The 14,147-nt window shown below is 40.3% G+C and overlaps 1 protein-coding gene across 2 annotated transcripts in view; it reads right to left on the bottom strand.

Moving 5' to 3' along the window:
* The window catches only part of LOC139602436 (bifunctional heparan sulfate N-deacetylase/N-sulfotransferase 3), a 52,559-nt gene that overhangs the window by 30,476 nt on the left and 7,936 nt on the right, over positions 1 to 14,147 (bottom strand). The gene's annotated exons all lie outside the window — the stretch shown is intronic.

Here is a 14,147-nt window from a genome sequence, read left to right as displayed (position 1 = left end):
CTGGCTATCTGTATGAGAGGTTACATAAATACACCAGTACTGAAGATTGTATTTTAGAATTAGTCTAGTCTTTTAGTCTAGTCAAGCCTTCATACGTTTATAAATAATTATTTAGTACATGCTATATTTCTGCTGGTACTATAAGGAAAGTACAACGTTGGCTGCATAATCCCTTTCATGGACACAGCTCCAATGTACTTTCTTTTGAACTTTTCCTAAGCTCACAGACGAAGTTTAGGAAACTCCTAGTGCCAGAAATCAAACATAAATGTTCAATACATGATGAAAGAACCCCTTTTCCTTCACTAACAGTAAAAATCAAAATCTCAGAAAAAGGCCCTGGTACCATTCAAGGGATAGACAGAAGTTATCCTGACAGCAAAACAACAGACTTTCTCATCTCTCAAACAGGACCGAGGCGTGGACAGATGACATGGGCTGTCAAAAGTTTTAGTTCAAGTAAATCAGCTGAAAAGCCAAAGATAAAACTCCTATCTTCAAACTTGCTTCCCACTTGCATAGCCAGGAAGCCATCCTGCCTCCTGCCCTCAAATATATCAATGTGATTGCACTTCAGAGTCTGCCACAGAAAAGCTGCAAGTGTCAGCCTGTCTCCAGCACACAGACAGTTGCAATTTCTTCAGCATCAACACAAATATTCAGACTCAAATGCCTTGACTGATCAAAGGAATAAATCAAGATTTCCTTGTTGAGCTCTGGTTCACCAAAGAGGAACGACGCCTTCTTTGTGCAGTCACACCAACATATTTATGACTATTTTCCTGCTGAAAAGCTGCTAAAGAACTCAGGCACTTGAAAAGAGAAATAGTTCAATATGCTGGTAATTCTACTCGTAATCACGTACATTTCAACTGAACTGGCAAGCAGACAGAGAGCCTCACAGTGCTGCAGCATGAACATCTTACACTTCACATCGGTACCTGCTTTTATGTCAGCAACAAATGCAAGGGCAGCTTCATCATTTTCCAGAAAGCCTTTCTCCTCCTCCTTTTTGTTGGGAAACAGATCTCATCTCTCAACACTTGCTTGCTTAACTATTTTACTGTCTGAAAATACTATCAAAGGAGCCATTAAATTAGGAACTATTTTGCTTTTGAGTAAAATTTCTCATGTTGTGTTGGCTCTTCAATAAAGGCAAGGCCCAATTAATAGAAAGTGTAATGTGAAAGCACCTGAGCTAAGCATAGCAAGCCCCTCTAGGGGAGCTCTTATACAGAAGTAGCTTTAATTTTTCCATATTGTATTTCTTCTGTAACCCCTGCAAGAGAGGGAAGAACAAGAAGTAAAGCCATTTTCTGAGCGGGGCTCTTGGTGTAGAGAGGTTTAATGAGCTGTTACTGATGTGATGTCCTTTTACTCTGCTCTTTTTGGGACATCACTTTGCCTTTTCCTGCTCTGGGAGTGCTGCAGCAGAAGCGGCTGCTCAGGTACTGGCACAGCACCTGCTCCCTCAACCTCTCCCTCCCGCAGAACCTGGGCTGCTGGGAAGCAGCACGACAAGCAGCCACAGAAGACAGCCCCAGCGAAGGTCCAGCCCAAGTGTCTGCGAATCAGGATTTTATTGGACAGTTTTGCTTCTGAGGAAAAATGATTCCTTCATGATAAATTATGTATTTTGGAACATCATTAAAATGCAATGACTACTCTTTTTGGATTTCCAAGATTAGCAATTTGACACCCATTACCATAAACATTTAATCTATGTGGGAGAAAGAATAATTGCTTTGGGTATAGGGATGTACCTGAAAAAAGCATTTTATCTATCCTTCAGACAAAAGGACAAGAAAGCTTCATTTGTCTTTGTGCACTCTCTTAGCAGAGCTGACACTACAGAGAGGGCAAGAGAAAAAACAAAGAAAACCTTTGGCTTTTTCTGCAAAGTGTTTTGCTGGCAGAGAACAGGAAAGCCAATTTTCCCTCTAAGTGTCAATAAAGTATCCGCCTGGAGCCCAATTATGTGCCCCCCTAAAGTTTTTAGTGTCCAACACAAAAAAAAAATTCAGGAGCCACAACTTCACCTTAGGGTCCAAACTGATGTGTCCAGTGAAGGATCCTTAAAATATAAAGAGACACTTTGGAAAATGTTGCTCAAATAATTTCAATAAAATGTTTTCTCATCAGGATACACTGTTTTAAATGTCACCGGGTCTTCCTTTAGAGTTGTTTTTTTATCCCATACAATAATGATCTTGATGATAGTGCAATTATGTATTTTCAAGTAATTAGGCTCTTTCATCTAGGTAAATCATTTGAACAACCAAGAGATTTAAGAAACATTTCTAACTTCTTTCACCAACTTCTCACTTCTCGGAGGCTGAGCTATCATCTAATGAGAACTGAGCTAATTACTGCAAGGTAACTTGAAGGTTATAAACACTTGGTGCCAATGGTGTTTAATAAAGCTAGGTAATTAGCATGCTGTTTTCAGGGTTCTGTCTGAACTTTGGCTTTATTAGCTGTTAATTAAACTGTACTTAGATGAAAGAGGTTACTGTTACTAAACAGCTAAACCATCTCGTTATTTTGCAGTTAGAAGAAATAAAATCCTGCATTTCTTTTAATTAAAGGTCAAAAAAAACCCCAGCTCAGTTGAAACGGAAATAATAAAACACCCTACTGCTACCTATTTTCCCGTGGATTTTGGTCAGATAGTTTTCAATAGAAACCTTGCTGGCTGCATTTTTATCTAATACTTGACCTGCTTATGTAACACCACGTATTAAGAGGCAAGTTCTCAGAGTATAAAAGAACTCAGAGCAAAACCAAAGTGTCTCTAAAATGCATTTAGAACCTCTAGGTATTTTTAAGTTCTTGTGATCCAGTGATGGTCAGTACAGAGACAATGTGAGGTCTGTGAGCCCAGTGGAAGCACTCTGGTAGCTGAGCTGCAGTCACACACAGCCCCAGAGCACGACAGGCCATCCCTCAGATGCTGTTCCAGGTCACTTCTGGGCCACTCTGCTCTGCCTGCTTAGTCTGACTTGTCTCCATTGCATCCCACCAGCAGCAGCTACATTCTAAGGGTTGCTCATTGATTTGTGCTGACACTTATCTGGCTCCCAGGAAACATTAGGCATTACACCTCTGCACCCCTCATTAGCCAACCCACGCTGCTGCAGCTTCACATCCTGTCTGCAAGGGTGCACAGTGTTCTGTCACAGATAAAACACTGCCATGGGCTGTTCCGTCCAAGTGGGCATGTATTTTATAGGCACCCAGCTCAGAAAGGACAGAGGTTGTGATCTGAGCTCCCAGCTCCACATTCATTATCAACAGCACATTTGCTCCTTATTTAATGCGCCCTCACAGGCCGGCTCCAGCTGTAGCTCCCACTGCGGGCCCGGCAGGCAGATCTGGCTGCAGCACATCCCAGTCCCTGAGTGGGCGCTCTCACCCTGCCACTGGCACTGAGTGGCTGCAAACAGCCGCAAGGCACAGCTCTGGAAGAAGATCAAGGCCTCATCTCTGAGCAGCAGAGAGCTCGGGCTCAGCTGATGCACAGGCAGCTGCAGCTGGGGCACTGCACCAGCTCTGCCCTGACAAGTCTGTCAGGGGCCACCTCACTCTGCACAAAGCACCCCCGGTCTTTGAGGTGCAGCTTCAGGCCTACCTATCCACCATGGCTGGTGTACAAAAGGTGATGTTCTGTAAAACACAATTTATCACAAATTTGATTCCAAAACTGCTATTCCCAAGGTGCAATAGCCTGCAGCTCCTTTCATGCTGCTGCCTAGGACCTGCTCTCCATGTCAGGTCTCCAAAGCACCTCCTTCCCTTCCCTTCCCCACACATCCTACCCAGATAAGAAAGGAACAGTAACATCACTCCAACCCCCTGCCAAGGGCAGGGACACCTTCCACTAGACCAGGTTGCTCCAAGCCCCGTCCAACCTGGCCTTGGACACTTCAGGAGGTGGGGACACCACAGCTTTTCTGGGCAACCTATACCAAGGCCTCACCACCCTCACTGTAAAAATCTCTGCTTCCTGATGTCTGATACAAATCTACCTGTTGTCATCATGTTGCAAAAGTCCCATACCTTCTTGGTGACTTCTCATGGGCAGCTCCTTGCAGCACTGACTCCTTCTTCTTCACAGCCCCACCAACAAACTCCATCTCTCCTTATAGCACAACCAACCAGCTCCATCTCTCCCCTCACCCAGCTAACCCCAACTCTTTTGTAGCACTCATCTTATTGGACACAGCTGTGGCCTGTTAAGGGCAGGCCTGTTCTTATCTTTGGTGATGAGTACAGCTGCAACTCCTCAGGGGTGAGACCACCTTCTGCACTATATTTTGTTACATTCTATCCCTCCACATCTACCCTCTTTCAATTTAATTCCTGGACTGACAGAGGCAGACTGAGAAATAAAAAAATAAAAACTCATTTCTTTAGGTAATGCAAGTAAAAATGTAGTGTCAGTGTTACATATATCAAATCCAAGAGAAAGTGAATATGGCCTTCTGGAAAAACCTCATCTTACTTTTATCTTCGGTGCCAATATTCTCCAGACCTCAAAACCTGAGCCTGGACAAACTAGGACTCACTTATCCCCAGAAGGCCTACAGGCTGTGCTTCCTGCTCAGCACAATATTAAATGAATAAGATTTCGAAGTCTGGTCTACATAATTATGTAAAAAATCAGAGATCAAGAGTGAGTGAAATTTATCTATTTTTCCAATGCACATAGAATTCAAAGCATTTAAATTTCTATACTTCTTTCCCACAGAGTAACAATGGCCACACTAACAATATAAATCTGTTACATGATTACAGAAAAACTCAACTCCACGTACCAAGGTATAACAAGCTGCTATTTACGTACCTTGGAAGAAGTATTGGACACTGCAAGCATTTCATGTCTAAAATGCTGACACCAAGCAAAAACAAACACCTTGGGGTTTGCTCACCTCTCAGCTCATACTTTTCCCCCCCAGGTAAGACTAAAGCACAGCATTTGTGTCAATGCCAAGTTCTACATACTAGAGAACAAAGAGTGCAAATGAATGAAGACTCAAACCCTGTAATCTAGACAACAACCAAAATGAACTGGTGGCTCTCCCTGCTTAGCAAAGCACAAGAAAAATTACCACATTACTGGCATATTAAATAAAGATCATTCCACGTGCTGGGCAATGCATCAATGTCACAGTTCATTCCCAAATGCTTCTCAGATGTTCCTTTTTTTCCTAATAGAGCCAAAAAGATTCCTCTGCTTCTAATACTCTTTCTGAATAAAAATAGCTATCTACCTCTGTCCCTTTGTTTCAGGTGAGCTAAGAAAAACCAAAAGCTCTTTTTCTATGTTTCATCTTTACTGACAGAAAAAAACAATCTTGAACAAAAAAAAATTTTGTGTTCTCACTCTGTCTGAAAGCACCAGGAAGATACAGATGGGAATTCAATGTTCAGCTTGCTCACCAGCCACGGGTCAGAATTTATGGTTTTCTCCTTCTCTTTATGAGTGGTTCTAAAGCTGCTGAATGAAATTCCCCAGCTACATCACCATTGGTATCAAAGAAATTACAAAAAAAAAGCCCCAAGAGAAAATTTCCACAAAATAACAAATACATCTCTTTTCTCAAGCCATACTTTCATGATTATATGCAGCCAACACAGAAATAACATATTAACTTATTTCAAGTTAATAACAACTTTGACAATTTCATTGGCTCCCACATAGTACCAAGTCTAAAGGATGTAACTGCAGAAAATCCCAAGACTTCTGTGAAAAAGGGGGGGGATGATTTTGTTAGAAGTGTTAACGCACAACTTACCTGTTTTCATGAATGCTTGCATTCCTAAAAGACAAGATTACAAAGGCTAGATATGCCTAGATAAAAATCCCAGCTGGCAAAGTCTACACTTGCAGCCTCAAACCAATACACAGGAATCCAACTGAGCTCAGCATTTGATTTACTGCACGAGATTGAGAACATATCTTAATACAAATCCCCTGCCAGTATTATTTTCCTTGCAATAGCATATTTCATACTTTTTTGCCACATCTAATTTTTAAAGACTTACATAATGCTTCAACTTCCTTTTGGCTATTAGCCTCTGTTCTGCTGTTTTTATTGGCTATTCAGCCTACGCTTAAATACCTCTGTGCCTTACATTAAATATTTTTATCCATCCTCACTGTTTATACCCTGCAGACATCTGCAGCCTATTGCTTTCTGCTTTGGTCATCCTTACTTACTGCATTCTTTAGCCTTTATTTTGTCATTTTTTTTGCTCAGATGTTTCCTGACTATTCTGGTGTCTCTAAGCACTCTCCAAATATTTCTAATCCGGTAGTGGGGAACTGAGCACAATCTTGCTAGAAATCTCCTCAGTCAGTAAGATGAAGTACTTCACTGATGTAAAATATTTTTCATAGTCTGTCTGAATTTAAATTCAGCTTACATTACAAACTTAGATACATTTTAGTATTCATCTTGTTTTAGGAGAATCTCAGGATTACCATTTTCAACATTTCTATTACCTTTAACAACGGCAGTGAGAAAGGACAAGGGATAAGAGGAACATCTTGCAGCATAAAATAACATTTTTTTACAGAAATGCAAAATTGATTTTCAGCCTCCTTTTGAGTGCCATTAGCCTTCTGTGGAAGACAACTCTTAGGTATCTTTAGTCCAAGTCCACTTTAGAACGGAGAAGAGACACTTGGCTTATTCCTAGGATTGCTAACACTAAAAGGCAAGTAAAAGGGAGCTTGAGGAAGAGCTGTGGCTTATCAGTTCCACAAAAATGCAACCAGTGTTCCCAAACCAAATCAAACCTGTCTCCTCTGGAGAGCCTTTGTCATGTGGATTTACTGACCTGGGTTGGAATGGATTTGGGGAGCATTCTTCTTCACAGTCACAGGCTTTTTTATTTGCCCTCACTACTGTTTCTATTTTCAAATGGATTGCAGTATAACTTCTGCAATATAAAGTGGTTTTAAATTTAATTTATTACTTATCTCAGATACAAAGCTACACTTTAAGGAGCAACAGTAATTCATCTCCAGGACTACAAAGTGAAAGAAGGAATCTCCTAAAGAGTAACTACTTCTAAAAATTGGTCGTAAGGTTTTTATGGTCTGTGCACAGAAAATAAACTGGATTTGGAAATAGATAGGGAATTGTTATTCCATGAGGGGCTACACATAAACTGGCAACCAACTGCTTTTCCTTCACGTGGTTTTGTAAGCACGGTCACCTAGAATCAGTCAGGTCATTGCACTGACCTTCCAGGCTGAACAGGAGAAGCAAGGCCACTTCCCATGCTGCTGTACTGTGAAGGAAACAAATGAATTGTGATTAGGACTTCCACTCTCGTTTTGTTTTCTTGCCAGACTGTGCCCCCTGATGTGACTGAAGAGCAGGATGGAGGAAGGCTCACTTTTGCTATCATGTTTTACAGCTAATGGCTTTGATTTCTAGATCTCTCTGCAGTTTGGTTTTTATCTGTTGGCTGTGAAAGTTTTATTCTGTTCTGTTAGCAGCAGGAAGTGGATGGCTAACTTGTCACTGAAAAAGCCCAGAATAAATCTTGCAGCAGCCACTCGTACACTGCTGCTGTATCAGTGCAGCTCTGCAGGGAGCTGTAATGCATTATTCTTGTTTGTATTACTGAGGTGCTTGCTGAACAAAAAGAGCCTCTGACCAAGAGAGCTCACAATCCATGGAAAGAGAGGCACTGACAGGACAGCAGCTCGTGTTTCCATGGCCAGATGGATCAACCCAACCACTGCAGAGTTTAGGTTATGCTGACAACACTCAAAGTGTGCAGAATCACGTGCATTTTTTTATCATGCCCATGAAAATATTCACCTACATACCTAAAGTGTGTACTTTCAAGTAGACAGACAGACCTTGCTAACCATGTGGCTGTGAACCAAGAATTACCTCAGTGCAGGCTGGCACACTGGGTGGACAAAAGCATTTCTTATGGATTTCTTTGCATGGGAAGCCTTATGCTCAAGAGTAAATATTTCTCTACATAATATATTAAGTCAAGGGAAAAACCAGAAACAACATTACCAAATATTCAGAGTTAGATCACTTGATCTCAGTTGAGTGTCATTCCTTAAGTTTCATTTAAAAGAGCTCTTGAATCTGAAAACTCCATTGAGAACAGGAAGACACCATTGTCACATTAAGCCTAAGGACAGCAAAGTGTTCACCATCACAGAGAAATACAGGGATTTAGAAATGAAAACAAATTACTTTGATTTTCTGGAAAGATGCAAAGGACTGAACCCACACTGCACAACATCTTACTTGGCAAAGCACCAGCAGATCTACAGAAGCCATGATTTCCTTTGGTTCTATCCTGAAGAAACCAAGGAATGTATAACCAATAGTCAGATCAGGTGCTGGGGTACAAGAGCTTGAAGCAAATCAGCCTCTTTGCCCTCAAAGACCTCATAGGATTTACCATGCCAAGAAACAGTTTCTGCAGTCTCTCTGACAACAAAAAACTGCAACTCAAATGCATTTTTCTTTTCTTAGCTACCTGCCACTGAATTTATAACAGCAGAAGATGGTGCAATCCTTGACATATCACTGTCTCAAGACTCAGGTCTGCATTAAACATTTTTAGGTTTTCATGTACAGTGTCAGGGCATTACAATTAAAAACCAAACCAAACAAAAAAACTCCATCAGATTCAGTTGCTCCAGTACTACAAAACTAAACAGAGAGGAAAAAAAAGACAGAAATTCATTTTTCAAAGAAAACCAAACACAAAATACCTGATGACACAAACAAGAATTTCATCAAAAGCAGAACTAATGGAAACCACTGAATTTACAGGAATGAAGGCTGCAATACCAAAACTGCATGCACGGTTTTTGTCATCATCCACCATGGATAAACTGCTAAATTAAACTCAGCACCAAGCTAATTCCACAGATTTGGAGGTGTCCAGCTCACACAGGTGCAGAACAGGAGGAAGAGGCCCATGAGGAATCACCAGCATTGCTCTGGCAGCCGCAGAAGTGTCACAGTCAAAGCAGAACCAGCTCACCTGCATCCCCTGTGGCCCCTCTGCAGTCCTCTTCCTCTGGGAGAGGATTTTTATCATGCTTTTAACTTCAAATCAGTACAATTTTAAAAATGAGCTGGGCTCTATGGAGCAGCAGTTATATCCATCTTACTAGATTAAAATTCACAGAGGCTGGCACATAAACCAAACTGCTTTTAGAAGTTAGATGTTATGGTAACTGACTGGTAGAATGTACTATATGCTGGTAGCAGCCCATAAAATATGTAAGACAATTTTTGTAACTTTTTTAAAAGTTGTATTTAAATTCTGAAATCTAATTCTAAGTCTCTACTGTCTCACAATGTGCAATATTCCACACTACTACAGCTGACACAATATGCTCAAGTAAACCAGTCTTCAGACAGCTACAGCATCAGACAGCTACAGCAACACCCCAGTCAGTAATTTTCCTTCTCCTCGACACTTCTGAAGAACTGAATGCATTTTTTACCTGCTATTTCCAACAAGTGAGTAAGAAATGGCTTAGGAGCTTCAAATTAAGGAAGAATGTATGTACACACACAGCAGACACATTCCACAATGGTGTAGGGTATTACAGCTAACCAACTGGGAGCGCAGAATGATTTAGCACACCAAAAGTTCATCATCATTAATTTCTTATGTAATTTAAAGATGTGATTAAAAAGACTTTTTGAGCGTCCCCGAAGCAAAGATTTATGGCTCAGTGGTTCTGCAGCTGACACATTTGATGACACATCTGTCATTTCTTTTCTGATAACCTTATACGTGATCCTACAGATAAAGAAGCAATTAACTTGGAGAATTAGACTTCCTCCTGTGACAGGGACCATTCTTTGTCTTGACAATTCAGGCTTTCTGCCTGAACCCTTTAGTCCTTCTGCCTTACCACAATATATAGAGAAAATTCTGTTCCAAGGCAAATATTTAGGTCATTCCTGTGCACGAAAAGCTGAACAGCCAAATGACTAGATTTTTTAAATTTATAGCCAAGTGGTCTGCTTTGCCTTGGGAAGTTCTGGTTCCTTGCCATGCATGCTGCAGAGGGTGAAAAGATACTTAATGGGTTTTAAATAACTGCAATAATTTAAGCAGTAATGTGAGTAATGTGGATGAATTTAATACAGGGAATATACAATTAAATTCTCTTAGTGGGGAAATCTGTTTTTAAACAGAAGTACATTAAACAAAAGGTTAGGCCACCAATGTGACTAAGAAAGCAACAAAGAAGTGACAGCACTGGCGATGGGAAATGGAAGAGGACTGATCCGACCCAATACAAATGTTTATATTTGATGTCAGTCACTCTGGAAGCAATTTATGAACAAAGCCACATACTTTTAAGGTGCAATTCACTAAACCAGAGCCCCCCTGAAGATGAGCTGTTTTTCTGTGTTTATGTCTACTGTGGGAATTTACAGGAGTAGCTCCATTAGAGGTGTCTGCCTTATAAACCCCAACACCCAGGCAAGATGAGAGACTGTATGGAGACTGAAGGGCTAGGAATTGATTCCCTTTGGCTGAACCCTCTCCATCACCAGAGAAATGTTTGTCACAGCTCCTTTCTCCAGTTCTGCAGTGTTAATGCCGGGGGACTGCAGCCTGAGTCTTGTAGTGCCCACTGCCATGCACATGTACACTAACAGATGCACTGCCCAAGCACTCCCAAAACAGAACGATACATAAGGATCTACCATCCCCTTCCAATAATGGATATGGTTAATATGGAGATTTTTCCTTGCAAATTATAAAGAAAAACTACAGGTATAGAAAAAGGTTAGGCTTACCTGAAGAGATCCCCATCCTGACTTCAATTCAGTCTCTTTTGAAAAGCTCACAAAGGACCAGGCAGTCAAGAGGAGCTCAAACAGCTAATTCTTAGGACAAAATAATTTGGCAGTGTTCTAATTTTTCATTTGAAAAATGTGATTAACTCTCAAGGAACTCCAGCAAGTGCATATATTGGGGAAATGAAGGGAAAGGTGGACGGCCTAGACCACCAGCACGGAACAAACTGTCATCAGGAAAAAAACCCACATTTAATTTCCCCTCTTTTATCATCTGCTTCTCCCTTGAAAAATCTCAATGCTTTACAGTAATAAAAATTTCACCAAGAGTAACTCTAACAAAAGAAGATATTAAATTAGTCGACTGTCAGCCAGGACAATCACGGTCTATTAAGACAAACTTATTCTGTGGATATCTAGATAGATTTTTCTCTGTATGTCTATTTAAATGAATTATTTGCACTGCACAGGCTCTTAAGTCTTTCTAAAAGAAACAAGGAAAACAAAATATAACATTGTCACAGCCTAATGGTCCCTCCTGCCTGACAGACAATAGGAGAGAAAAAAACACTGAAAAATGAATGTTGAGTTGATTATTACCAAGCTTATTTTCAAAGTGGGAGGCAATTAGACCATGGAAACATTATCTTCCATTATTTCTATTTTAGCAGAGGAAGATAAAGTACATAAATATAAGGATGGATGGTTATTGCTGATGCACAGTGACAGCTACTCCTTATCTTACATCGAAGAACTGTGTTCCATCAGCCTGGATGTTAGACACAGACTGCCAAGTCTCTAACAGGTACTTATTCAAGGAGTCTGAACCACTGTTTCAATATGTTGGGGTCCTTTTTGTTCTGTTTGTAATTGAAGAAGCTGTGGTGAAACTAGAATAAACTTAATCTGCTGTTTAACAAAACAAAGCATTTACAACAGAATTTAGGTTGATAAACTATGTTGGTAAAACATTTTCAGAAGGGCTCTTTACACTTGTGTTCCTGACACTATAGGTACTCGAGCTCAAGTAGCACCACTTGGCCTCCTCTTTAGAGGTACAGAAGACACTCATTTTGGAAGGCCTGCTTTTAATCTGACCTCTTATGAGCTCAATATATAACACTGATAAAATATTACCACTAAACCTTATAATAGTAATTTTTCTATGTACTTAACTCCAATTCACATAGTTTAAAGGAGAGGGAAGTTAAGCTTTAATTGGTTAAGCCCCCACATATTAATTATTCTGGCCACTTTGGAAATCTATTTTAGATATCTAAAGAAGAAATCGCTTTGAAACCATGATCTTACATGCAGTCAGGATCTCTCTCCTTGGAGACACTCAAAGGGCACCTGGCCATGGCCCAGCTTGAGCAGGGGGTTTAGAGCAGATGACCACCTGAGTTTTGCTACTGGTTCTGCATTCACCTTCCAGTTTCTGAACTCCAGCCTATCCACAGAGCAGCCAGAACCAACCCTAGAGGTCTTGTGGCTCTTGGGAGACCCCTCAAGTTTCAGATTGATTAGCATTTATAGAACACTGGTAGAAACACTCACCTTACTCTCCTCCAGCTCACAGCCCTAGCAGCTGCGAGTATACCCAGAAAATATTATCAAGGAGATATGTCAAACAAAATTAAATCACAAAAGAGCATCCTCCTTAATTCTATATTGCCAGTAGTTAAAATGTAAGCTTGGTGGAAATGAGCTAATCTTGAGTACTGAAATGATACAAAGTCTACATTTAGAACCTCTTTTCACACTAGTAGCACCCAATTCTCGGTCGCAGTCACTGCAGCAGAACTCAGTAAAACTCCTCTTTAATGAGATGTCATTTATCTGCAAATACACTTTACAATAACGTATTTCCAACTACTGCAAATTGATTTTGTTTCATTCCTTCCACATGTCATTGTGCCACCGAGGAGAACTCCTTTGATATTAATAGTAATGAAGATGCATCGCATCTGACAGCTCTAACAACATGTTTAATACAACATTTTAACTACAAGTAGATGAAGAATCAGAAGGGAACAGTTTTTTTTAGGTTCCATTGTTTCAGAACACAGTCCTGTATAAAAGAAATTATCCTACTTAAAAGTTATTTCCACTTTGATATTCTATTTAATTTGACAGTTTTATTTCGGGAAGATTACTTTCTGACATACTGCAAATTATTTTCCCCAAACAATATGGTTTATCCTTCTGTATCTGCTGTAATCAAATTTGTCTCAATACTCTCCTGTTTCTGGTATATAACTCTGGCAATTAAATATCCTAACTTATTTTAAAATGACAATCCTAAGGTGTCACTTACAAAGAGAAACAATACCAAACACGCTGTCTCCGACTGCTGTTGCACAACACAGTGATGGATTTATTCAGGCTTTATTTCACTCACTTTGTTAGCACAAAGTGGTGCTGCTGGAGAACAACACACGTTCTGCCAGGGATGTTTGTCAGATCTGACTCTTTTCCTGCCACCTGAGTTTGCATTTAGGAGACCCTCCAAGCATGCTCCCTTATCTAATTCAAGCACTGCCATCGTTCTCTCCACAGGAAAACCATTTAGGAAGCTTCACCTTGATTTCTCTTCTCTCCCACCTGATTTGTTTGCCTAAGGAAAACACCCACTTAACAAGGAGGCAAATCTCATTTACAATTGCATGTACAGAGGATGTTTTGGAAAAGAGTGTATGCTGCAATTTTAAAGCAAATTAGAAGCTGAACTGCAGGGTCAAGCCTTTTGTTTAGGGAAGCACTGTATGCAGAGCTGCTGTAGCTTGACAAATATATTAACGCTGAAAAAACCCAAAAGCATGGTTAAAAATGAAACAAAAATAACCCACTGCACGCAGTGCTGTCCTCATCTTTCCTTCTTGCAGTTATTCATTCCACTAACCAAGTTCTAAGAAAACATTCTCCCTTATTTTTAGCACAAATAGGGCAACACAAGCAGTATGATACAGATTATTACCTTCAAGACCAAATTGAGAAAGGTACCCTAATCCTACTACGTGCTTTGGGACAACACTCCTCACAAAAAGCACAGAAGAAATACTTACAGGAAGAAATGATGTTAATATGTTAGTGCTCCTGACCAACAACTATCACCTCACTTGAACAGTACAACAGGGTGGAAATTCAGGAATGAACAACTCTAAACATAAAAATGGAAATTGTCAAGTCATTTAGTGACAGAATGAGCTTTTAAGACCATGAATAACACAAACCCTCCTTGCAAGGGGGGTGCCATAAAAGAGAGATGAGAGAAGTGAAAGGCTGCAAGCAACTCCTGACATCCCAACCTATTTCAAACAGCCA

The sequence above is a fragment of the Agelaius tricolor genome, unplaced genomic scaffold, assembly GCF_023055355.1.
Source record: "Agelaius tricolor isolate 1412-34295 unplaced genomic scaffold, bAgeTri1.0.p SCAF_34, whole genome shotgun sequence".
Taxonomy (NCBI): Eukaryota; Metazoa; Chordata; class Aves; order Passeriformes; family Icteridae; genus Agelaius; species Agelaius tricolor.
This window is presented reverse-complemented; position numbering and strand designations above follow the sequence as displayed.